Source organism: Castor canadensis, chromosome 7, assembly GCF_047511655.1.
Source record: "Castor canadensis chromosome 7, mCasCan1.hap1v2, whole genome shotgun sequence".
NCBI lineage: Eukaryota > Metazoa > Chordata > Mammalia > Rodentia > Castoridae > Castor > Castor canadensis.
In genome coordinates this window covers 89,016,676-89,042,111 of record NC_133392.1, presented here as the reverse complement: position 1 = coordinate 89,042,111, position 25,436 = coordinate 89,016,676, and positions in this window count along the sequence as shown.

Sequence of the window (25,436 nt, the reverse complement as noted above, 5' to 3'; positions counted from 1 at the left end):
GTGAGACATGATGACATTTCCCCATAAATATTTTAGCACAGATTTCCTAGGCAGGTGCTCTAGTACTTGAGCCAAACCTCCTCAGCATAGATTTCATAAAAGCAAGGATAGTCCTTCTATGTATTCACGGTACCATTGCCACAACTAAGAGAGTTACTATTGACTTAAAAATGTCATTTGATAAGCAATACATATCCAAATTTCCTCACTGTACCCAAATGACTTTAATGGCTTGTTTGTTTGTTTTGAGATGGAGTTGCCCAGACTGACCTTGAATTCTTTCTCAGCCTCCCAAAAACCTGGGAATATAGGCATGTGCCATTGCATCTAGCTTTTATGACTTTTTTAACAATTCATGATCTAAACAAACTTCTGGCATGGTGCTAACTATTATATCTCCTTTATCTTCATTAATGTAAAACACTTTCCCTGCTTTGTGAAGGAAGGCTTTCATGACATTGATATAATATATACAAACATATATGTATTTGTATATATATACATAATTTTGTTTATTTACTTGCTATTACTGGGGTTTGAAGTCAGGGCCTCATACCTGCTAGGCAGAAATTCTAACACTTGAACCATGCTCCTAGCCTGACATTGATAGTTTTGAAGTATTTGTGGTTATTGTCTTCAGATTTTCCTGGATGTTTTTATTATTATTTCCATTGGCAAAAAGACTGCCTAGGTGATGAAATGACATCAGTAAAACTGTGAAATAAGAAGGCCCAATTTCATTCCCCAGTGGAGACGTTGACTTAAAAACAACATACTGTTGTCCTGTCAAAGCTTGTTATAGTGGTACTGAAGAAAGATATCAAAGGCAGCAAGAAAGAAAAGAGCTCTCTAATTGGGAAATTACTTGCACAAGTCCATAAAGATGAGTCCCCATGAAAGGTTTGAGAAGCCTTAGAATCTCTAGCCAGGCTGACTATTAAAAGTCTTATACTGTATGAAACTAGTCCATAAAGACTGAGAGGAAGCTATGTTTTCAATAACTACTACTACTACTAAGACAATAAGGAAGCACAAAAAGAAAAAAGGAAACATGGCACAAACAAAAGGACAAACTAAAACTACAGAAACTAACCTCAAAGAAATGGAGGTCTGTGAGTTACCTGACAAATAATTCAAAACAATCATCTTGAAACTCAGTTGTCATTGTTGCAGGGAAGTGGCAGTTGGTCTGTACCTGGAAAAACAAAGCTCAAAAGATGGAGCCCAAGTCTCAGTGACTTCTAGCACAGGATCCACAGAGACTGGGAAGTACACTCACTTTGTCTTCATCCTTGTCCTCCAGCTTCTTTGCATCCAAGGCAATCAGCAGCAGTGCAGCCACCACATCCTTTGTGGCCATCCCACAAATTATTGGCTCTGCTCCAATAATTTAAGAATTCAACAGTTTGAAGGGCACCAGTGGCTCACACCTATAATCCTAGCTGCTCAGGAGGCAGAGATCAGGAGGATTACGGTTTGAAGCCAGCACAGGCAAATAGTTTGTGAGACCTATCTCAAAACAATCCATCACCAAAAAAAGGCTGGTGGAGTGGCTCAAGGTGTAGACCCTAAGTTCAAACCCCAGTACCTCAAAAAAAAAGATCAATAGTTCAAGAAAGAATAACTTTGTATGACTGTAACTGTTATTGTTTACTGATGTGATCTTCATGTGCACAAGCTAAGTTTTAAACAATGTTAGTGGATGCAAACAGTGATGCTTCATTGGACATTATAATCATAAATGTAGTCTGTGTTCTTAAATAAGATGCCATTTGAGCAAAGAAAGATTGCTTTAGAGGGAGTAAATATAAATTACATGCATGATGTTGGAAAAGTATTAATGAAGCTTTAAAAACCTAAACCTAGAATTACAGCTACCATTTGGTCCTCAGGAAAAATTATTTGTTCTAGAGTAACAAGTAAAGAAAAAAGCTAAATTTAGTGGTGGTGTTTGGCCTGCAGAAGCTAAGTTTTCAGATAATTTTCACAGATGTGAAGGTTGTTAATGTTTTGACAGTTTTAATATGCCTTTTGAAATTTGTTTGCCAGAATTTACAAAGTACAATAGGCTTCATGCCAGCTATGATCCTGAAATTCAACTGCCATGTGTTATAAGTTTCTAAGGACTACATTGCAGATTTTTTTCAACAGGAACCATCATAAGTAATGGGGCCTAAAAAAAAGGCAGTGGCTACTATTACAGATTCATCATAAGTGTTTGAAAGCAGGAAAAAAATTCATAACTTATCACTTAACTGGTTACAGTCTCCAACTAAGCACTTGTTGAACCTGCTGCACATCGAAGTCAAAACAAAAGGAGTACTGCCCAACAGTAATTGAGGAAATAGAAGCTTTTACTCACTCACAGCTAGTATAAGCTCCAGTTCATTTGGATTTTATTTCAAACTTTGCTGAAATATAAAAAGTAAGTTTATGACATGACATTGCTGCTTTTATAAAAGGACACAGTATTTATTTTTGCAGTAATTCATGTTCATAAGTAGAGTTGTCACAATATATACTACTTTAAACTGTTTTATTGTTGTCATTACTATTTTTTCCATTTTGAGCTAATGTGTTTTATTTGTGAATAGTCTTCTACACTTTTATATGATGAAAATGGCCACCAAATAACCTGGAAATTTACCTTTTTCAATTGAATATGCACAAATAAAACTTTGGGAAAAGAGAGACAGTCAATACACTGTAAGAAGGGGAGAGAAATGACCCAAACATTATATGCACATATGAATAAAAGAAATAAAATTTTAAAAAATACACTATAAGAGAACACAGATAGATAACTAAATGAAATCAGGAGAACTACACATAAACAAAATTAAAGTATCAACAAAGAGATAAAAGTGACACAAACTACCAAGCAGAAATTCCAAAGCAGAAGCCAGGTGCTGATAGCTCACACCTGTAATCCTAGCTACCCAGGAGGCAGAGAACAGGAAGAATGAAGCTCTAGGCCAGCCCAGGCAAATAGTTCACTAGACCCTACCTTGAAAATGCCCACTACCGAAAAAGGGCTGGTGAGTGACTCAAGTGGTAGAGCACCTACTTAGCAAGTGTGAGGCCCTGAGTTCAAATGCTGGTACCACCAAAAACAGAAAGAAAGAAAAAAAAAAGAAATTCCAAGGCTAAGAGAATATGGTAACTAAATTGAAAATTCCTTGGAAAGGATCAACGGAAGACTTATTCAAGCACAAGAATCAGTCAGTTCAGGCACATAATTTAAATTTATCAAGTCAGAAGATGAAGAAGAAGGAGCAGGAGGAACAGGAACAGGAACAAGAAGAAGCAGCAGCTAAACAACTTACGCAACACCATTACGTATACTCAGTATGTACGTGATGAGCATCTCAGAAGAAGAGAAAGGAGCAGAGAGTACATTTGAAGAAACAACCACCAAAAATCTAAGGAAGGAAATGGAGATGCATGTTAAAAAGCTCAAAGTATTTCAACTAAGACAAACCCAAGCAGACTCACATAAAGACACATTATAATCAAACTGTCAAAAGCCAGAGACAAAGAGAGAATCATGAAGCATCAAGAGAATACAAGAGATCCAATCCTCTTACCAAATACAAGGGAGTTCCCCAAAGATTTTCAGAAAATTTATCAGCAAAAGTGTTTGTTTTTTTTTACTCTTATGTACATACAAGGCTTGGGTCATTTCACCCCCCTGCCCCCATGCCCTCCCTTAACAACCACCCCACCCCCTCTTTCTCCCCCCCCACCCCCTCAATACCCAGCAGAAACTATTTTGCCCTTATTTCTAATTTTGTTGTAGAGAGAGTATAAGCCACACTAGGAAAGAACAAGGGTTTTTGCTGTTTGAGATAAGGATAGCTATAGTGTGAGATTCCTCTCATTGCTTTCCTGTACATAAGTGTAACTTTCTAAATTAATTTTTCTCAAAGTGGCCTTTTCTCTAGTTCTTGATCCCCTTCTCCTATTGGCCTCTGTTGCCTTAAAGTTTCTGCATTAGTTTCTCTGCATTGAGGGCAACAAATGCTATCTTCTTTTTTGGGTGTCTTACCTATCCTCATACCTCCCTTGTATGCTCTCGCTTTTATCATGTGCTCAAAGTCCAATCCCCTTGTTGTGTTTGCCCTTGATCTAAAGTCCACATATGATGGAGAACATACGATTTTTGGTCTTTTGGGCCAGGCTAACCTCACTCAGAATGATGTTCTCCAATTCCATCCATTTACCAGGGAATGACAACATTTCGTTCTTCTTCATGACTGCATAAAATTCCATTGTGTATAAATACCACATTTTCTTAATCCATTCATCAGTGGTGGGGCATCTTGGCTGTTTCCATAACTTGGCTATTGTGAATAGTGCTGCAATAAACATGGGTGTGCAGGTGCCTCTGAAGTAACCTGTGTCACAGTCTTTTGGGTATATCCCCAAGAGTGGTATTGCTGGATCAAATGGTAGATCAATGTCTAGCTTTTTAAGTAGCCTCCAAATTTTTTTCCAGAGTGGTTGTACTAGTCTACATTCCCACCAACAGTGTAAGAGGGTTCCTTTTTCCCCGCATCCTCGCCAACACCTGTTGGTGGTGGTGTTGCTAATGATGGCTATTCTAACAGGGGTGAGGTGGAATCTTCGCATGGTTTTAATTTGCATTTCCTTTATTGCTAGAGATGGTGAGCATTTTTTCATGTGTTTCCTGGCCATTTGAATTTCTTCTTTTGAGAAAGTTCTGTTTAGTTCACTTGCCCATATCTTTATTGGTTCATTAGTTTTGGGAAAATTTAGTTTTTTAAGTTCCCTATATATTCTGATTATCAGTCCTTTGTCTGATGTGTAGCTGGCAACTATTTTCTCCCACTCTGTGGGTGTTCTCTTCAGTTTAGAGATCATTTCTTTTGATGAACAGAAGCTTTTTAGTTTTATGAGTTCCCATTTATCTATGCTATCTCTTAGTTGCTGTGCTGCTGGGATTCCATTGAGAAAGTTCTTGCCTATACCTACTAACTCCAGAGTACTTCCTACTCTTTCCTGTATCAACTTAAGAGTTTGGGGTCTGATATTAAGATCCTTGATCCATTTTGAGTTAATCTTGGTATAGGGTGATATACATGGATCTAGTTTCAGTTTTTTGCAAACTGCTAACCAGTTTTCCCAGCAGTTTTTGTTGAAGAGGCTGCTATTTCTCCATCGTATATTTTTAGCTCCTTTGTCAAAGACAAGTTGGTTATAGTTGTTTGGCTTCATATCTGGGTCCTCTATTTTGTTACACTGGTCTTCATGTCTGTTTTTGTGCCAGTACCATGCTGTTTTTATTGTTATTGCTTTGTATTATAGTTTGAAGTCAGGTATTGTGATACCTCCTGCATTGTTCTTTTGACTGAGTATTGCCTTGGGTATTCATGGCCTCTTGTGTTTCCATATAAATTTCACAGTAGATTTTTCAATCTCTTTAATGAATGTCCTTGGAATTTTGATGGGAATTGCATTAAACATGTAGATTACTTTGGGGAGTATCGACATTTTTACTATGTTGATTCTACCAATCCATGAGCATGGGAGATCTCTCCACTTTCTATAGACTTCCTCAATCTCTTTCTTCAGAAGTGTACAGTTTTCCTTGTAGCGGTCATTCACATCTTTTGTTAGGTTTACACCTAGGTATTTGATTTTTTTTGTGGCTATTGTAAATGGAATTGTTTTCATACATTCTTTATCAGTTTGCTCATTGGTAGTGTATAGAAATACTAATGATTTTTCTATGTTGATTTTATATCCTGCTACTTTGCTATAGCTATTGATGATGTCTAGAAGCTTCTGAGTAGAGTTTTTTGGGTCTTTCAGGTATAGGATCATGTTGTCTGCAAATAGGGATATTTTGACAGTTTCTTTACCTATTTGTATTCCTTTTATTCCTTCTTCTTGCCTAATTGCTCTGGCTAGGAATTCCAGTACTATGTTGAATAGGAGTGGAGATAGTGGGCATCCTTGTCTGGTTCCTGATTTTAGAGGGAATGGTTTCAGTTTTTCTCCGTTAAGTATAATGCTGGCTGTAGGTTTGTCATATATAGCATTTATAATATTGAGGTACTTTCCTTCTATTCCTAGTTTTCTTAGAGCTTTTACCATGAAATGGTGTTGGATCTTATCAAAGGCTTTTTCTGTGTCTATTGAGATGATCAAGTGGTTTTTGTCTTTGCTTCTGTTAATGTGGTTTATTACGTTTATTGATTTTCGTATGTTGAACCACCCCTGCATCCCTGGGATGAAGCCTACATGGTCGTGGTGAATGATCTTTTTGATGTGTTGTTGAATTCGGTTTGCCATTATTTTGTTGAGGATTTTTGCATCAATGTTCATTAAGGAGATTGGCCTATAGTTCTCCTTTTTGGGGGTGTCTTTGCCTGGTTTTGGGATAAGTCTATTTCCCCTTTTATTAGCATTGAATGTCCTTCTTTATCTCGTTTGATCAATGTAGGTTTGAAGTCTACTTTGTCAGAGATAAGTATTGCTACTCCTACCTGTTTTCGGGGGCCATTGGCTTGGTAAATCTTCTTCCAGCCTTTCATCCTAAGCCTATGCTTATTTCTGTGGGTGAGATGGGTCTCCTGTAAGCAACAAATTGTTGGATCTTCCTTTTTAATCCATTTCGTTAAGCGGTGCCTTTTGATGGGTGAATTAAGTCTGTTAACATTAAGCATTAGGACTGATAGGTATGTGGTGATTCCTGTCATTTAGTTGTCTTAGTTGTTTGAAGGTTTGATTGTGTGTACCTAAGTTGAGGTTACTCTCTACTTTCTTTCTTTTTCTTTTCCTGTGGTTTGGTGCTGCCTGTCTTTTCATGGTTAAGTTGGGTGTCACTTTCTGTGTGCAGAATCCCTTGCAGAATCTTTTGTAGTGGTGGCTTTGTGGTCACATATTGTTTTAGTTTCTGCTTATCATGGAAGACTTTTATTGCTCTGTCTATTTTGAATGATAGTTTTGCTGGGTAGAGTATCCTGGGGTTGAAGTTATTTTCATTCAGTGCCCAGAAGATCTCACCCCATGCTCTTCTTGCTTTTAATGTTTCCCTGTCTTTCCCTGTCCAGGGTAACCCTGATCTGCTTCCTGTCAGTAGAGATTAGTTTAAACTTTCCAGAATTTTACATAAATGAAATCATACATTATGGGTTCTCTTTTTGGCTGGTTTCTTTTCTAAGCATGTTAGTTATGAATATCAATATTTCATTCTTCTTATTGCCAAGTAAAATTCTATTCATAGCTATGACACTATTTACCTACTGAGAGACACATGGACTGTTTCAGTTTTTGTTTATTACAAATAAACTTATAATGAATATTTGTGTACAAGTCACTCTATTGAGATATATTTTCATTTGTCTTGTGCAAATATCTAGGGTTGAAAAGGCTGGGTCAAATGGGAAGGGTATATTTAACTTAAAGAAATTGCCAAACTGCCAAAATGTACAGTTTTACATTCCCCTTGTTGGTGTATGAGACTTCTAGCTCTTGTATGTCCTCCTTAAAATGTATGGTCATTTTCAATTTCAGACTTCGTAATAACTTCACAAGTATAGTTCTACTTTGCGTTTTCCTAGTGATTAACAATAAGTATATCCTGTTTTTTCCTTTGTCATTTGTATATCTTTTTTGGTGCAGTTTCTATTTAGATTTTTTTGCCGAATTTATTTATTTATTTATTTATTTATTTATTTATTTGTTTTTGCCTCCCTTTATTTTTTTTTATTTATTTTTTTCATTTTTCTTTTATTATTCATATGTGCATACAAGGCTTGGTTCATTTCTCCCCCCTGCCCCCACCCCCTCCCTTACCACCCACTCCACCCCCTCCCGCTCCCCCCCTCAATACCCAGCAGAAACTATTTTGCCCTTATCTAATTTTGTTGTAGAGAGAGTATAAGCAATAATAGGAAGGAACAAGGGGTTTTGCTGGTTGAGATAAGGATAGCTATACAGGGCATTGACTCACATTGATTTCCTGTGCATGGGTGTTACCTTCTAGGTTAATTCTTTTTGTTCTAACCTTTTCTCTAGTTCCTGGTCCCCTTTTCCTATTGGCCTCAGTTGCTTTAAGGTATCTGCTTTAGTTTCTCTGCATTAAGGGCAACAAATGCTAGCTAGTTTTTTAGGTGTCTTACCTATCCTCATCCCTCCCTTGTGTGCTCTCGCTTTTATCATGTGCTCATAGTCCAATCCCCTTGTTGTGTTTGCCCTTGATCTAATGTCCACATATGAGGGAGAACATACGATTTTTGGTCTTTTGGGCCAGGCTCACCTCACTCAGAATGATGTTCTCCATTCCATCCATTTACCAGCAAATGATAACATTTCGTTCTTCTTCATGGCTGCATAGAATTCCATTGTGTATAGATACCACATTTTCTTAATCCATTCGTCAGTGCTGGGGCATCTTGGCTGTTTCCATAACTTGGCTATTGTGAATAGTGCCGCAATAAACATGGATGTGCAGGTGCCTCTGGAGTAACAGTCTTTTGGGTATATCCCCAAGAGTGGTATTGCTGGATCAAATGGTAGATCGATGTCCAGCTTTTTAAGTAGCCTCCAAATTTTTTTCCAGAGTGGTTGTACTAGTCTACATTCCCACCAACAGTGTAAGAGGGTTCCTTTTTCCCTGCATCCTCACCAACACCTGTTGTTGGTGGTGTTGCTGATGATGGCTATTCTAACAGGGGTGAGGTGGAATCTTAGTGTGGTTTTAATTTGCATTTCCTTTATTGCTAGAGATGGTGAGCATTTTTTCATGTGTTTTCTGGCCATTTGAATTTCTTCTTTTGAGAAAGTTCTGTTTAGTTCACATGCCCATTTCTTTATTGGTTCATTAGTTTTGGGAGAATTTAGACAAGTAGGAAAAAACAAAACAAAAACAAAGAATCAAACAAAAAAGTTTCAAACATATTAAAAGGGAGCGTTAGTGTACTAATGGACAGTAAGCTGAACAGGTATTAGAGAGACAAAGAGAGGATTGAAAATAAAAAATAAAAAGAATAAAGATAAGAATAAAAATTGAAAATAAGTAAATGAAAGAAAAAATATATATAAATAAAAGAAAAGAAAACAAAATGAAAATAGAAAAAAACAACAACCTCCAAGTTCAAATGCAATGATGTTTCTGTCTTAATAATTTTGGTGTCCGTCTCAGCCTCCAATCCTGGAGATGGTGCCTCAGATGTTGTTCTGTAGTTGTCTCATCAAAGGGGATGCATGAAGTAGAACAAAACTGCACACACACACAAAAAAAACCCCACAAAGTGTCCCAAGTTCAAATGCAATACAGTTTCAGTAAGTTTTTCAGCATGCAGGTGTAGTTCAGTTGTTTTCTCATCAAAGGTTGGGAGAGAGAAAAAAAAGAGTCTGGAGACAGTTTTGTGAATGGCCTTCTGCAACTGTGGCTTGCCTGCCTGCTGCTGTCAGCCTGCTGTTGCTGGAGGCTTTATTTATGCAGATCTCTGGAGTGCGCTTAACACTCACCTTGCCCCGCAGGCTTTCTTTACTTAGAGTTCTGTGCATGAGCCACTGCTACAAGCTTTCCCCTTTCCAAGCACACTGGGGGAGGTGACACTGCACCTGCTTTCTCAGGCCTGCCTGTTTGTTTACAGCTCACATGGGAAGTGGGTCTTCCCCCGTCTCCTGTGGAGTTTTCCTCCCAGTGCCACTTTTGCAAGCTTTCCCACTCCTGATTGCTGGGTGCATGCCCCTGGTCCTGACAGAGCCTCTCTGCCAGGCCTGGCTTGTTTATTTACAGTTCCAGGAAGGATTCCCCTCCCCCACCTTCAGCGCTCAGTGCACCCCACCCTCTTTGCAACGTGTCTTTATTGTTCCTATTGCTTATTACTCAGTTTCTCATTTTTCCCCATGTGGAGGTCGGTCTGTCCAGGGGGCTATGCTGATCTGGCCCAGGGTTGTCTGTGGGAGTACCATGTACCTCTTAGCTCACCTTGTCCATGTCTTCACAAGACGTCTGGGTGCAGATGACTGGCAGCCCGGGGGCCCTCCTGGTTTCTCCATTTAACATGAAGTGGAGATTCTCTGTGCCGGCTGGAGGTGTGGAGGCATCAAAGTTTTGCCTCTTCTCGGTGGTTTTGCCTGCAAGGTGTGTCTTAGCATCTCTCCAAGATTTCACTATAGGAGGCCCGCTTTTTCCTTCCTCCCTCTAGCCGCCATCTTGGAATTTTTTGCCCATTTTAAATTGGGTTGTTAATTTTGTGTTTTGGAAGTTCCTTACATATTTTTGATACAAGTCTTTTATGATATGCTATGCAATATTTCTTCTCAGTCTGTGTCTTGTCTTTCATTCTCTTAACAGCGTCTTCTGAAGAACTAAAATTCTTAATTTTGATGCAATCCAATTTACAATTTTCTTAATATTTCTAAGAGGTTACAAGTTAGACTTTGATATAATTTTAACTATCTTCTCAGCTCTATGGCTTGATATAATATTTTTTGGTTTTTTTTTTTTTTTGTGGTAGTAGGGTTTGAACTCAGGAACTCACGCTTGCTAGTCAGATGCTTTACCACTTGAGCCACTCTGCCAGAGCCTTGATGTAATCTTAAGTGTCTTCTCAAATCTGACTTGATTTTTAAATGTGGCCTAGCAAATTCTTTTCTGGTCAATCTCATTACTAAGCATTCAAATAGCTAAAAGATCAAGTTCCAGTGTATGCCTACTTATTTCAGACACAATTTGATGAAGGAAAAGTATGGTACCACACAGCAATCTGGACTGAGGCAGAAAGGTGAACCAGTGATATTTATATAAATGTAACCAGGGGAGGACAACGCCCCAGATGTGGGCTTCTGGGGAATGGGCTTCTTGGGGTTTTGTCTTTAAACCCTTGCTGAGGGTTTTCTGTTATGGTATATTACATAACCTTCCAGCAAACATGTGTAGTATGCTTTTGTCTTGTCTCCTTTTGGAAGTTGGAAAAACTTCAGAGAGCAGTGAAGCCAGACAGTTCTGGTGCCCTTAGGCTGTACGTTCCTCCTCCTCCTCCTCTGCTACCACTTTTTTCATGGCACCTACATAATTGAACTCCTTTTACTTATGTGAGTAGTGTTTTAGCACATCGTATCTTTTTTATCTTAGTCTCTTCTCTATTTAAATCTAGTCATTTAAATAGGGGCTAGAAAGAGTTCACACGTGAACATGAACACAGTGCCTGGCCCTAGGAAAGATGGCACACATCCTTTCTGTGTCCCCATCCCCATTCCCTTGCACCCCATGCATGCTAAATTTCCTTCAGCACTTGTGAGCATCCCTCATTAGACTGCAAAGTCCTGAGGGTAGAGTCTGGTCTTATTAGTGCCAGTGCCTAGTTTCTGTTATATATTTGTTGAAGGAATGAAGGAATCTTCTATTCTAAGACCAAGTGTTTGGTTCTAAATTTAGATGACTAAGAAAGACTGATTACTTCATGTAAAAAATTGCTCAACATCCAGGTAACCAAGAGCATTACCAGATCAATTATTCCCATAAGGTAGTGGTCATACTAACTCCAAAGACAGCTCAGAAGTCTTTATTCTGGGAACATGCTGCTATCTTATTACCAGAATGATCCAGAGCTTGTATGTGCAGGCTAAAATCTATGCGCTCTGACAGGTACAACCACAAGATTATGGGCAGTCCTCCTGAGAAGCCTGCACCACAGTCATAGAAAATTGGGAGATTCACCCAGGGCAAACCTTTCAAAAGAATCATCATTATTGTAACAGCTGTCCCTCTCACATGCCTGTCTGCTCTTTACCTTCATTAACTCACTTAATCCTACAGTGACATAAATACCATTGAATCACCAACAACAGGAAAAACTGGCACCATGTGACTTCTGATCTGATCTGAAGAAGTACATATCACCTGTGCAGTATTTATTCCTCATTCTGGTAAAAGCACAGCACACATTTACCATGTCAGCCACTCCCAAGTGGACAGTACAATAGCATTAACTATATGCACTTTATGTTACTCTAGTTTTCTCAGACAGTTTTATCTTGCCAAACTGAAAACTCTATATCCATAAAAAACTTCTTCCTTTCCCCCCACCCCACTCCAGCTAAACACGGTGCTAATCAGACTTTCATTGCTGTGACAAATACCTGAGAAAATAATTTAAGGGAAGAAGGATTTATTTTGGCTCACAGTTTCAGAGGTTCAGTCCATAGCCCACTGGCTTCATAACTTTGGGCCTGACACAAGATAGACTATCATGGCTGCAGGAACATGTTCCTTATGGCAGCGGTGAAACAGAGAAAGTAAGCTTGTGCTAGTAGGCTTCTTCTTTCTCCTTTTTTTTTCCTTTCAGGTCCCTAACCTATGGGATGGTGCTGTTTTCATTCAGTGTGAGCCTTCCTCCTTCAGCTAATCCTCTCTGGAAATTCCCTCACTGACATATCCAGAAGTATCTCTCAGTTCAAGTCAGTTGACAATCAATATTAGCCATCTGCTGTGAGTGCCTACATTAAAAAACCAGAGAGGGTGAATTCAACTAGGATATATTGTAAGAACTTTTGTAAATGTTACAACGTACCCCCAGTACACAACAATAATAAAAACAATCAGAGAGATTTCAAATAAATAACTTAATGATGCACTTCAGGGCCTTACAAAAACAAAAACAAGATAAACACAAATTTGGAGAGGAAAGGAAGTAGTAAAGTTCAAGGCAGAAATTAATGAATTAGGGAACAAAAGAATAGTACAAAGGATCAATGAAACGAAGAGTTGGTTCTTTGAAAAGATAAACAAGGTTAACAAACTCATAGCCAAATTAACCAAAAGAAATAGAAGAGCCAAATAATCAAGTCAGAGATTAATCGAGTCAGAGATAACAGATATCAATGAAATTCAGAAGATAATTAGGGAATATTTTGAAATTTTACATTCTTATAAATTGGAAAATCTAAAAGAAATAATAAATTTCTAGAAACATATGACCTACCAAAATTGAACTGAGAGGATGTAAATAACCTAAGGTGATCTATCACAAGCAATGAGATTAAAGCAGTAATACAGTTTCCCAACAAAAAAAAGCACAGAACTTTCCTGAATTCCACAAGACCTTTAAAGAAGAATGAATACCAATGCTCCTCAAACTATTCCGCAAAAGGCAAAGGGAAGGCATGCTACCAAACTTAATCTATGAAGTCAGTATTACCCTGATATTAGATAAGGGGAGGGCACAAAAAAGACTCCACAAAAAAAGAAAATTATGAACCAATCTCTTTGATTAATGTGGATACAAACATTCTTAATAAAATACTTGCCAACTGAATTCAACAGCACATTAAAAGATCATAGCTCATGACTGCAAGTATGGTTAGAAAAATGCAAGCAACAAATAATGCAGCACATAGATAGAATTGAGGACAAAAATCTCATGACCATCTCAATAAATACAAAAAAAAGCCTGTGACAAAACTCAACATCACGTCATGGTAAAAGCACTAAAGAAATGAGGAGTAGAAGAAACATACTTCAACACAGTAAAGACTATACATGACAAACTGAAAGCCAACATTGTACTAAATATGGAAAAATTGAATGCATTTCCTCTAAAATCAGGACTAAAACAAGGATGCACACTCTCTTCACTCTTATTTGATACAGTGCTTGAAGTGTTAGCCAGAGCAATAGGCAAGAGAAAGAAATAAAAGGGACACAAATAGGAAATAAAAAAGTCAAATTATTCCTATTTGCAGATGATATGATCCTATACTTAAAAGACTCTAAAGATTCTACCAGAAAACTTAGATCTGATAAACACCACCAGGAAAGTAGCAGGATACAAGTCAACATAAAAAGATTAGTAACTTTCCTACATAACAATAACTAACATGATGAGAAAGAAATCAGGAAAACAATTCAATTCACAATAGCCTTAAAAATACCTAGAATAAACCTAACTAAGGAGGTGAAAGAGCCTTACAATGAAAACTATAAAACAATGACATAAGAAATTAAAAATGGAAAGATGTTTCATGTTCATGGATCAGCAGAAATAATATTGTAAAAATGGATATATTGCTGAAAGCAATCTACAGATTCAATGCAATCCATATAAATATCCCAATAACATTCTTCACAGAAATAGAAAAATATTCATATGGAAATACCAAAGAACCCAAATACCTAAAGCAATCCTGAGCAAAGACAAGCAATGCTGGCGATGTCACAGTACCTGATTTCAAGTTATGCTGCTGAGCCATAGTAACAAAGTCAGCATGGTATTGGCACAAAAACAGACATGCAAACCAGCAGAAGACCCAAATATCACACCACACAACTATAGCCAATGAATTTTTAACAAAGGTATAAAAAATATACCTTGAAGAAAAGACAGCCAGGTACCAGTGGCTCATGCCTGTAATTCTAGCTACCCAGGAGGCAGAGATCAGGAGGATCCTGATTTGAAGCCAGACAGGGCAAATAGTTCTTGACACTCTATCTCAGAAAATAAGGCTGGTGGAGTGGCTTAAGTGGTAGAGTGCCTGCCTAACAAGTGTGAGTCTCTGAGTTCAAACCCCAGTACCACACACAAAAAAAGAAGAAACCCTAGTACCACAAAAGAAGAAGAAAGAAGGAGGAAGAGGAGTAGGAGGAAGAAGAAGAGAAGAAGGAGGAGGAGGAGAATGAGGAAGAAGAGGAGGAGAAGAAGAAGGAGAAGAATAAGAAGGAGAAAAAGAAAGAAGAAAAGACAATCTCTTCAACAAATGGTGTTGGGAAAACTAGATATCCACATGTAGAAGACTGAAACTAGATCTCTATCACTCATTCTGTACAAAAATCAACTCAAAATGGATCAAAGACCTTATGGAAAATTTGAAACTCTAAAACTACCAAAGAAAACAATTCAAGAAACAGGCATAGGAAAGGACTTTCCAAATTGGAATCCAGCTGCTCAGGAAGTAAGAACAAGAATTGACAAAGAGGATTGCATCAAATTAAAAAGTTTCTGCACAGTAAAGGAAACAATTACCAGAATCAAGAGCTAGCCTACAGAACGGGAGAAAATCTTTATAGCTATTCATCTGATAAGGGCTTAATATCCAGAATACATAAAGAGTTCAAAAAATTAAACTCCAAAATAACAAAAAATCCAATTAACAAATAGGCAATTGAATTGGACAATTCTCAAAAGAAGTGCAATTGGTCTCAAGTGGTAGAACATCTGCCTCCCAAGCATAGCCCTGAGTTCAATCTCCAGTAGCACCAAAAAGAAAACATACAATTGCCAATAAATATGTGAAAAAATGTTCAACAACTTTTGAATTGGGGAAATGCAAATCAAGGCTACACTGAGATTTTATTTCACCCCAGAATGACTATAATGAAGGAAAACAAATGCTAGTGGAGATGCAGGTAGGAAGGGACTCTTGTACTCTGTTGGAGGGAAGTAAACTAGGGGAACCACAATGGGAATCAATATGGCAGTTCCTCAGAATACTAAAAATACACTCCTGGGTACACCAAAAGGAATGCAAATCAGCATACAACAGAGATATCTGCACACCTACCAACATAGTATTATTCATGATAGTCACTCTGTAGACACAGCCTAGGTGCACAGCCATGGATGAATGGATAGATAAAATGTGGTAGGCAGACACAGTGGAGTATTATTCAGCCAAAAAGAAGAATGAAATTATGTCATTTGCAGGTCAATGGACGGAACTGGATATGGTCAGATTAAGTGAAATATGCCAGACTCAGAAAGACAAATATCATGTTTTTCTCTCATGTGTGAAATTTAAATCTAAAAAAAAGAACATAAATGTAAAAGGGACTATTTGAGGGAGAACTAGCAAGAAGGGTGAGGGAAAAAAAGAGTTATTGGGGGTGAATATGACCAAAATATATTATATAGATGTATGAAAATGTCATAATGAAACCCATTAAAGTGGAAAAATGGGGTTGGGAGAGTGGGGATATAAAAGAGTACTAGAGGGGGTGAGTATGAGCAAATTATTGTGTGCATATATGAAAATGTCATGATGAAAACACTTACTTTGTCCAATTAATATATGCCAATTTAAGAAATAATTAAGGTGGAAAAAAAGATGATCACAAGTCCACACCCTATCTACTTAACACCCAGACACATTTCCTTAAATCATAACATTCCACTCCTGGTCCCCAAAAGGCTCATGTCTATCTCCTAATGTAAAAATACATCCAGTCCCTCACCAAGAGTTCCCATAGTCTTAACAGCTTCAGCATTGTTCAAAAGTCCAAGTCCAGTTAGAGAATGAAAAATATTGAAACAACCATCTTCATATGAATGTAATATGATGCACTGCACAGTAAGCTGTTGAATATTAGGGGAGCATGGTAAATGAGTAAGTAACAGGGGGAGGGATTACTTTGATTAAAGCATGATACATACAGACCTGAAATACCAATGTGAAATCCCCTTGGACTATTAATATACACTTAACTTTAAAAAATGAAGGACAGGAGGGAAAAATAAATCTTTTCCAGGAGTGGGTACCAGTGGGAGGGGGTGGAAAGAAGGAAAGGGGGAATGAGGGTGTATATGGTGCATGTATTTTGTATCCATATGTGAAAATAGAAGGATGAAACCTGTGGAATTGTTTTAAAAAGAGAGGGGAGAAGAGGGAGAATGATGAAGGGGGTAAATCCAACTAAGGTATATTTTAAACACATGTAAATATCACAATGTATCCCCCTGTACAACAATTGTATGCTAATAAGATCATAAAAAAGTCTAAGTCCAAAGTCTCTTCTGAATCTCAAGGCAAACCCTCAGCTCATGTAGAATCAAAATCAGTTACATAATTCCATGGTACAATGGCACAGAGTAAAAATTTAATTTCAAAGGAGCGGAAAGTGGGCATAGAAAGGAGGGATGGAGGGATGGTATCAGAGCAAAAAAAAAAAAAAAAATCAAATCCTGTAGCTCTGTGTCCAGCATCTGGGTTGCATGGTGTGATGCGTGCACCCCTATGGCCTTGCTGGTTGCAGCCAATATGGCCTCTCTTTTGGGCTGGCTCTACTCACCGCCTGCAGTTTTCCTTGGGAGATCTATATTCGCATTTCCAACTTCATAGGGTCTCCATTATAGCTTAGGCTTCACTCTCACAGCTTCACAGCCTACCCTCTCAGGGGCTGCCTATAGAAAATCCAACCCTGACATGTGGTCTGGCCTCCCAGGCTTTCCTTTAAAATCTAGGTGGAAGCTTCCATGACCCCATAACTCTTGTACTCTTCATGCTATGTTAGCCTACTGCCAGTGGGAGCAGTAGCTGGGCACTCTTGGACCATGGCCACATTGGCTTCTGAGTGCATGGAATGAACAAGGTGAATATTTCACTATGTAGCAGGGCACCTCAGCACTCTTCTCAAAGCAAAGTCTTCCAAACAAGTTTACTCCTTTACAACTTTGAGTCTGCAATGGGTGGGGCCCAGCCAATTCCTGAGATGCCCTCAAGCTATCTTTCCTACTGTGCTAGCAATATGGCTTCTTTCAGGTGGAGCTAATCTCTTCAGAAATCATGTATTCCTTGTCTCCAACTTTTCTGACCAAACTGCAAGTTTTTCAAATCTTTGTGCCTTGTTTTTTTGCTCCTGATTCATACTGTAAATCTGGTTAAAAGCAGCCAGCTTGAGTGCTGTGCTGGTTTGAAATTTTCTCCACAGATAAACTAGTCCATCACCCTTAAATTTAGTTTTACACAAAGTCTCAGGACAAGGAGAAAATGTAGACAAGTTCTTTTCCAAAATGTAACATGAATGGTCTCTAGTCCAAATCCCAATAGAGTTCTCATTTCCATATGAAAATGATCAACTCAGCCTGACTCTCCTCAGGTTCACCAACATTCCGGTCTTCTGAGCTTTCTCCAGAATCATCAATTAAGTTCTGCTTGTAGGATTCCAAGCTTTTTGTAGCCAGCTTCTCTTAACATTCCTAAGGTGCTCCCACAAACTGTTCCCAGATGCTTCTGTATCTCATGCCCAGGTATATTCACAAAAATGACTCCACTTCTCAGTACCACTTCTCATCCACTTCTCATTTTTCTTTGTTACTTTTGTTGTTATTGTTGTTACTGTGATCAAATGCCTGAAAGAAATAATTTAAGGGAAGAAGGATTTATTTTGCCTCACTGTCTCAGAAGCTCCAGTTCATCATGGTGGGGAGGGTGGTGGAGCAGAGAAGCTCACATCATGGTGTCTAGGAAGCAGTTGAAAGACAGAGAAGGCAAGGGACAAGACATGTCCCGAAGGACATGTTCCCCAGTGACCTACTCCCTCCAATCAGGCCCCACCTCCCACTGAGTTTCCATTACCTCCCAATAATGCCATCAAACCATGAATACTTCTGTGGATTAATCCATTGATCAAGGCAGAGCCCTTCCTCCAAAGCACTACCTTTGAACAGTGGTTACATGAAGGACCATGCCTTCAATACTGAGCCTTTTACAAGGACACTTCATGACCAAACTATAACAGCCACTGTACTACTTTCTGTGAGTCTGGCTACTCTAGATGACTCTCATAAGTGGAAACATGCAGTATCTCTCCTTCTGTGACTGGCCTTCTATGACCCAACCTAATTCCTCAAGGTTCATCCCTGCTGCAGCAATGACAGGATTGCCTTCCTTTTAAAGGCTGTGCAATATTTCGTTGGATGTATATACCACATTTTGTTTATTCAATAGACATTTAGATTCCTTCTGCCTCTTGTCTGTTGTGAATAATGCTGTCATGAACATGAGTTTGCACATATCTCTTTGAGATCATGTTTCTAATTATTTTTGATATAAACCCAGAAATGGAATTACTGGATAGATGGTTGTAACTTAGTTTCCACCTTTTTGAGGAACTGCTTTACTGTTTTCCATAGCATTTTCAACATTTTACATTTTAGCAAATAATGCACAAGGTTTCTCATTTCTTCACATCATTACCAACACTTCTTATTTTCAGGTTTTTTTATAGTAGCTATTTTTTTTATTTTTTATTTTCTGGTGGGACTGGGGTTTGAACTCAGGGCTTCATGCTTGTGAAGCAAGCACTTTAATTATTGGGTTATTTGGAGATAGGGTCTCACTTTTTGCCTGGGCCAACCTGGATTATGATCCTCCAATTTTAAGCCTCCTATCATGACTGGGATGACAAGCAGATGTCACCAGGCCAGATTTTTTTCTGTTGAGATGGGGTCTCCTGAACCTTTTGCCTGGGCTGGGCTTAAACTGTGATCTTCCCAATTTCAGCCTCCCAAGTAGCTTGGATTATAGTGCCAGTGCCTGGCACTATAGTGGCCATTTCAATGGGTGTGAGATATTATAATTTTGATTTCCATTTCTTTGGTGGTTAGTGTTAGTGAGCATCTTTTCATATGCTTCTTGGCCATTTGTGTGACTTCTTTGGAGAGATGTCTATTCAAGCACTTTGTTCATTTTAAAATTGGATTTTATGGTTGTGACTGTAGAATTGAAGGAACTTTTAATATATTGGGAATATTAGCTCCATGTCAGATATATGGCTTGCAAATATTTTCTTTTTCCATTCTGTTGGAAGTTTTTTTTTTTTCAGTACTGAGGCTTGAACTCAGGCCTAAACCTTGAGCCACTACACCAGCCCTTTTTTGTGATTTTTTTTTTTTTAGATACAGTCTCAAAAACTATTTGCCAGGGCTGGCTTCAAACTGTGATCCTCCTGATCTCTTCTTCCTGAGTAGCTAGGGTTACACACGTGAGCTGCAGGCACCCAGCTCATTGTGAAGAAGTTTTAGAGATTCCAAGATGGTGGCTAGAGGGAGGAAGCAGAAAGTGTGCCTCCTATAGTGAAATCTTGGAGAGATGCTGGAGACACACCTTGCAGGCAAAACCACCCAGAAGAGGCAAAACTTTGACCCCTCCACACATCTATCCAGTGCAGAGAATCTCCACTTCACGTTAATCAGAGAAACCAGGAGGGCCCCTGGGCTGCCAGTCACCCGCACCCAGACAGCTTAGGAAGACACAGACAAGGTAAGCTAAGTGGTACCACGGTACTCCCTCAGACAACCCTGGGCCAGATCAGCATAGCCCCCTGGACAGAACGACCTCCACCCGGGGAAAAAAGAGAAACTGAATAATAAGCAATAAGAACAATAAAGACACGTGGCAAAGATGGTGGAGTGCACTGAGTGCCTAAGAGAGGGGGAGGGAATCTTTCCCGGAGCTATAAATAAACAAGCCGGGCCTGGCTGGAGAGGCTCCAGTGGGAGCGAGGGCATGGGCCCAAAACCAGGAGTGGGAAAGCTTGTGAGAGTGGCAGAGGGAAGAAAACTCCACAGGAGAGGGGGAAGACCCATTTCCCACATGAGCTGTAAATAAACACACAGGCCAGAGAAAGTGGGTGCAGTGTCACCTTCCCCAGTGTGCTTGGAAAGGGGAAAGCTTATAGCAGAGGCTCCCGCACAGGACTCTGAGTAAACAAAGAGGGAAATGAAGAAAACAGATACTCAGACCCAGACTCCAACAAAATGAAGATAACTATGCCAAAGAACCCAATGAAGCCCACAAGAATAATTTAAAAGAAGACATACTACAGGTACTCAATGAGAATTTTATAGAGATGATACTGGATAGGGTCAACCAAAATGTACAGGAGACACTCAAGAAATTCCAAGACAACAAAAATAGAGAATTTGAAAAAGCAAAAGAAGAAATAAAAGAAACCATAGAAGCACTGTACAAACACCAAAGAGAAACAGAGAAAATGATGAATAAACAGATAAATGAACTCAGGACAAAAATAGACAACATTAAAGAGGAAACCACTCAGGATATGGAAAACCTCAGAAAAATGAATGAAACAGAACTGCAAAACAAAATGGAAGGCCAATCCAGCAGAATAGAACAAACAGAACACAGAATCTCAGAACTTGAAGATGAAACGGTAATTAAAGGAAAAACTGAAGAACTATTAAACAACTCAAGACCTGTGAAAAGAAAATACAAAAACTCACCAACTCCGTCAAAAGACCAAACTTGAGAATCATAGGCATCGAAGAAGGAGAAGAGGTGCAAGCAAAGGGAATGCGTAATATATTCAACAAAATAATAACAGAAAATTTCCCAAATCTAGAGAAAGATATTCCCATACAGATGTAAGAGGCCTCTAGGACACCAGACAGACCAGATCAGAATAGAACTACCCTATGACATATCACCATTAAAACAACAAGTTCAGAAACTAGGGAAAGAATATTGAAGGCTGTAAGAGAGAAAAAACAAAAAATATACAAAGGTAAACCAATCAAAATTACAGCAGACTTCTCAACAGACAAATTAAAAGCAAGAAGATCTTCCGGGCACTGAATGAAAATAACTTCAACCCCAGGATACTCTACCCAGTAAAACTATCATTCAAAATAGATGGAGCAATAAAAGTCTCCCATGATAAGCAGAAACTAAAACAATATGTTACCACAAAGCCACCACTACAAAAGATTCTGCAAGGGATTCTGCACACAGAAAGTGAAAACCAACATGACCATGAAAAGACAGGCAGCACCAAACCACAGGAAAAGAAAAAGCAAGAAAGTAGAGAGTAACCTCAACTTAGGTACACACAATCAAACCTTCAAACAACTAAGACAACTAAATGACAGGAATCACCACATACCTATCAGTACTAACACTTAATGTTAACAGACTTAATTCACCCATCAAAAGGCACTGCTTGACGAAATGGATTAAAAAGGAAGATCCAACAATTTGTTGCCTACAGGAGACCCATCTCACCCACAGAAATAAGCATAGGCTTAGGATGAAAGGCTGGAAGAAGATTTACCAAGCCAATGGCCCCCGAAAACAGGCAGGAGTAGTGCTACTTATCTCTGACAAAGTAGACTTCAAACCTACATTGATCAAATGAGATAAAGAAGGACATTCAATACTAATAAAAGGGGAAATAGACCAAAAGGAAATGATAATTATCAACCTGCATGCACCCAATGTCAATGCACCCAATTTCATCAAACATACCCTGAAAGACCTGAAAGCTTATATTATCTCCAACACAGTGGTTGTGGGAGACTTTAACACCCCATTATCATCAATAGATAGGTCATCCAAGCAAAAAATCAATAAAGAAATCCAAGATCTAAAATATACAATAGATCAAATGGACCTACTTGATGTCTACTGAACATTTCATCCAACTTCTACACAATATACATTCTTCTCAGCAGCCCATGGAACCTTCTCCAAAATAGATCAAATCCTAGGGCACAAAACAAGCCTCAGCAAATATAAGAAAATAGAAATTATACCATGCATACTATCTGATCACAATGCAGTAAAAGTAGAACTCATTTCAATTTCTTCTTTTGAGAAAGTTCTGTTTAGTTCACTTGCCCATTTCTTTATTGGTTCATTAGTTTTGGGAGAATTTAGTTTTTTAAGTTTCCTATATATTCTGGTTATCAGTCCTTTGTCTGATGTGTAGCTGGCAACTATTTTCTCCCACTTTGTGGGTGTTCTCTTCAGTTTAGAGACCATTTCTTTTGATGAACAGAAGCTTTTTAGTTTTATGAGTTCCCATTTATCTGTGCTATCTCTTAGTTGCTGTGCTGCTGGGGTTTCGTTGAGAAAGTTCTTACCTATACCTACTAACTCCAGAGTATTTCCTACTCTTTCCTGTATCAACTTTAGAGTTTGTGGTCTGATATTAAGATCCTTGATCCATTTTGAGTTAATATTGGTATAGGGTGATGTACATGGATCTAGTTTCAGTTTTTTTCACTCCTGATTGCTGGGCGTGTGCTGCTGCTCCTGCCGGCCGACGTGTTTGTTTACAGCTCACGTGGGAAGTGGGTCTTTCCCCCTGTCCTGTGGAGTTTTTCTCCCTCCACCACTCTCACAAGCTTTCCCGCTCCTGGTTGCTGGGCGTGTGTCATCGCTCCTGCCTTCTCTGGCCAGACCCGGCTTGTTTATTTACAGTTCTGTGAGGGATTCCCCTCCCCTCTCTTCAGTGCTCAGTGCACCCCACCCTCTTTGCTACGTGTCTTTATTGTTCTTATTGCTTATTACTCAGTTTCTCTTTTTTCCGTGGGTGGGGGTCGGTCTGTCCAGGGGGCTATGCTGATCTGGCCCAGTGTTGTCTCTGGGAGTACTGCATACCTCTTAGCTCACCTTGTGGTCCGTGTCTTCCCAAGCCATCTGGGTGCTGTTGTCTGGCAGCAGCCCGGGCGCCCTCCTGGTTTCTCCATTTAAGGTGAAATGGAGATTCTCTATGTAGGCTGGATGTGTGGAGGGGTCAAAGTTTTGCCTCTTCTCAGTGGTTTTTCCTGTAAGGTGTATCTCTAGCATCTCTCCAAGATTTTACTTTAGGAGGCATGCTTTCTGCTTCCTTCCTCTACCACCATCTTGGAATCCAAATCAGTTTTTTTTAAGGGAGTAGATTTCAGAGGCTTGGGGGAAGGGAGAGTGAAACACTTCATGTATTTTCTCCTAAGTCTCTCCTAATCTATTGATTCTCCTTGACCCACAAACCCTTGTCTTCACAGCATTGAATGTCTTGTACTAGGAAGTAAGAGTCAAGGGGGAAGATTAGAGGATTAAGAATGGCTAGTTTTTTTTTTTTTATTTTGTTAAGTGCTTTTTTTATATCAATTGAGGTGGTCATGCAGTTTGCGTCCTTCATGCTGTTAATATGGTATATTGCACTGATGATTTTTGTATGTTGAACCATCATTGCATTCCAGGAATAAGTCTACTTGGTTGTGATGTTATCCATTTAATGTGTTACTGAATTTAGTTTTCTAGTCTTTTGTTGTGGCTTTTTGCATGGATATTCATTAAAGACGTTGGTCTCTAGCTTTTTCTCTTCTTGTAGTGACTTTGTCTGGTTTTAGTATCAGGTAATGCTGGCTTCATAGAATGAATTTGGAAGTGCACCATCTTCTTTAATTTTTTGGAGGAGTTTAAGAAGGATTGATATTAATTGATAGAATTCTCTAGTTAAGTCATCTGGTCCTAATCTTTCCTTTGTTGGAAGGTTTTTGTTTACTGATTCAATCTTCTTACTAGTTATAGATCTGTTCAGATTTTTTATTTCTTCATGATTCAGTGTTGGTTGATTCCATGTTTTTAGGAATTCAGTCATTTCTTCTAAGTTATTTAATTTGTCATGGTGTAATTGTATATAGCAGTCTCTTATAATCTGCTGTATTTTGTGGCATTAACTGTGACATCTCTTCCATTTGAGTTTTGTGATTTGTGCTTCTCTCTTTTGTTCTCTACTACTTAGAGAATTAAGGTTTTGTCTACTTTTTATCTTTCAAAAAACCACTCTTAGTTTCATTGGGTTTTTTCTATTTCCTCTCTAATCTTCCTTATTTTCTTCTGGTAACTTTGAGTTTAGTTTGCTTTTTTTCCTAGTTCCTTCAGGTGTAAAATTAGACTGTTGGTTTGAGGGCTTTGTTCTTTTTTAATGTAGGCAGCTACCTACATGCATTCTTTAAGTTCTAGTATGTTGTGCTTTCATTTACATTTATCTGAAGATGGTTTCTAATTTCCATTGTGATTTCTTCTTTGACTCATTGGCTGTTCAAGAATATGCTGTTTAGTTTTTTTTTTTTTTTTGGTAGCACTGGGGTTTGAACTCAGAGCCTCACGCTTGCTGGGCAGGTGCTCTACCACTTGAGCCACTCACCATCCCTAGAATGTGCTATTTAATTTCCACATATTTATTGATTTTTCTAGTTTTCCTTCTGTTACTGATTTCCAGTTTCATCTCATTGTCATTGGAAATATTAACAAATGCTTGTTAATATTTGTTTTGTGGCCAAACATGTGGTCTATTCTGGATAATGTTCCATGAATGCTTGAGAAGAATGTGTGCTCTGCTGTTTCTGGGTGGAGCATTTTGTATATCTGTTATGTCCAATTGGTCTTCAGTGTTGTCAAGTCCTCTGTTTTCTCATTGATATTTTGTCTGATTCATTCATTCACTATTGAAAATGGAGTATTAAAATCTTTGGCTGATATTGTGTTAATGTCTACATCATTCCTTAATTCTGTCAATGTTTGCTTCATTTATTTGTGTGCTATGCCATTAAGTGCATCTGTATTTGTAGCTGAAATACCTTCCTTTTATCCTTAAGTAATGTCTTCTTTCCTTATCTCTTATATCATGTCTTTGTTGCTTGTTAATTTTTTTTAACCAAAATTTATTTGTTCTGATAAAAGTATGATTACCTCTGCTCTCTTTTGGTAACAATTTGATCAAAGAGGTTACCACTTTTTATATTTTCTTATGCTCAGGCTGCTGTTTAGTGCTCTTCTGTTCCTACTTGAAGCACTCTTTTCAACAACTCTTATAAAACAGATCTAGTGGTGATGAACTCCCTCAGCTTTATTTATCTGAGAAGGTCTTTATTTTGCATTCATGTGTGAAG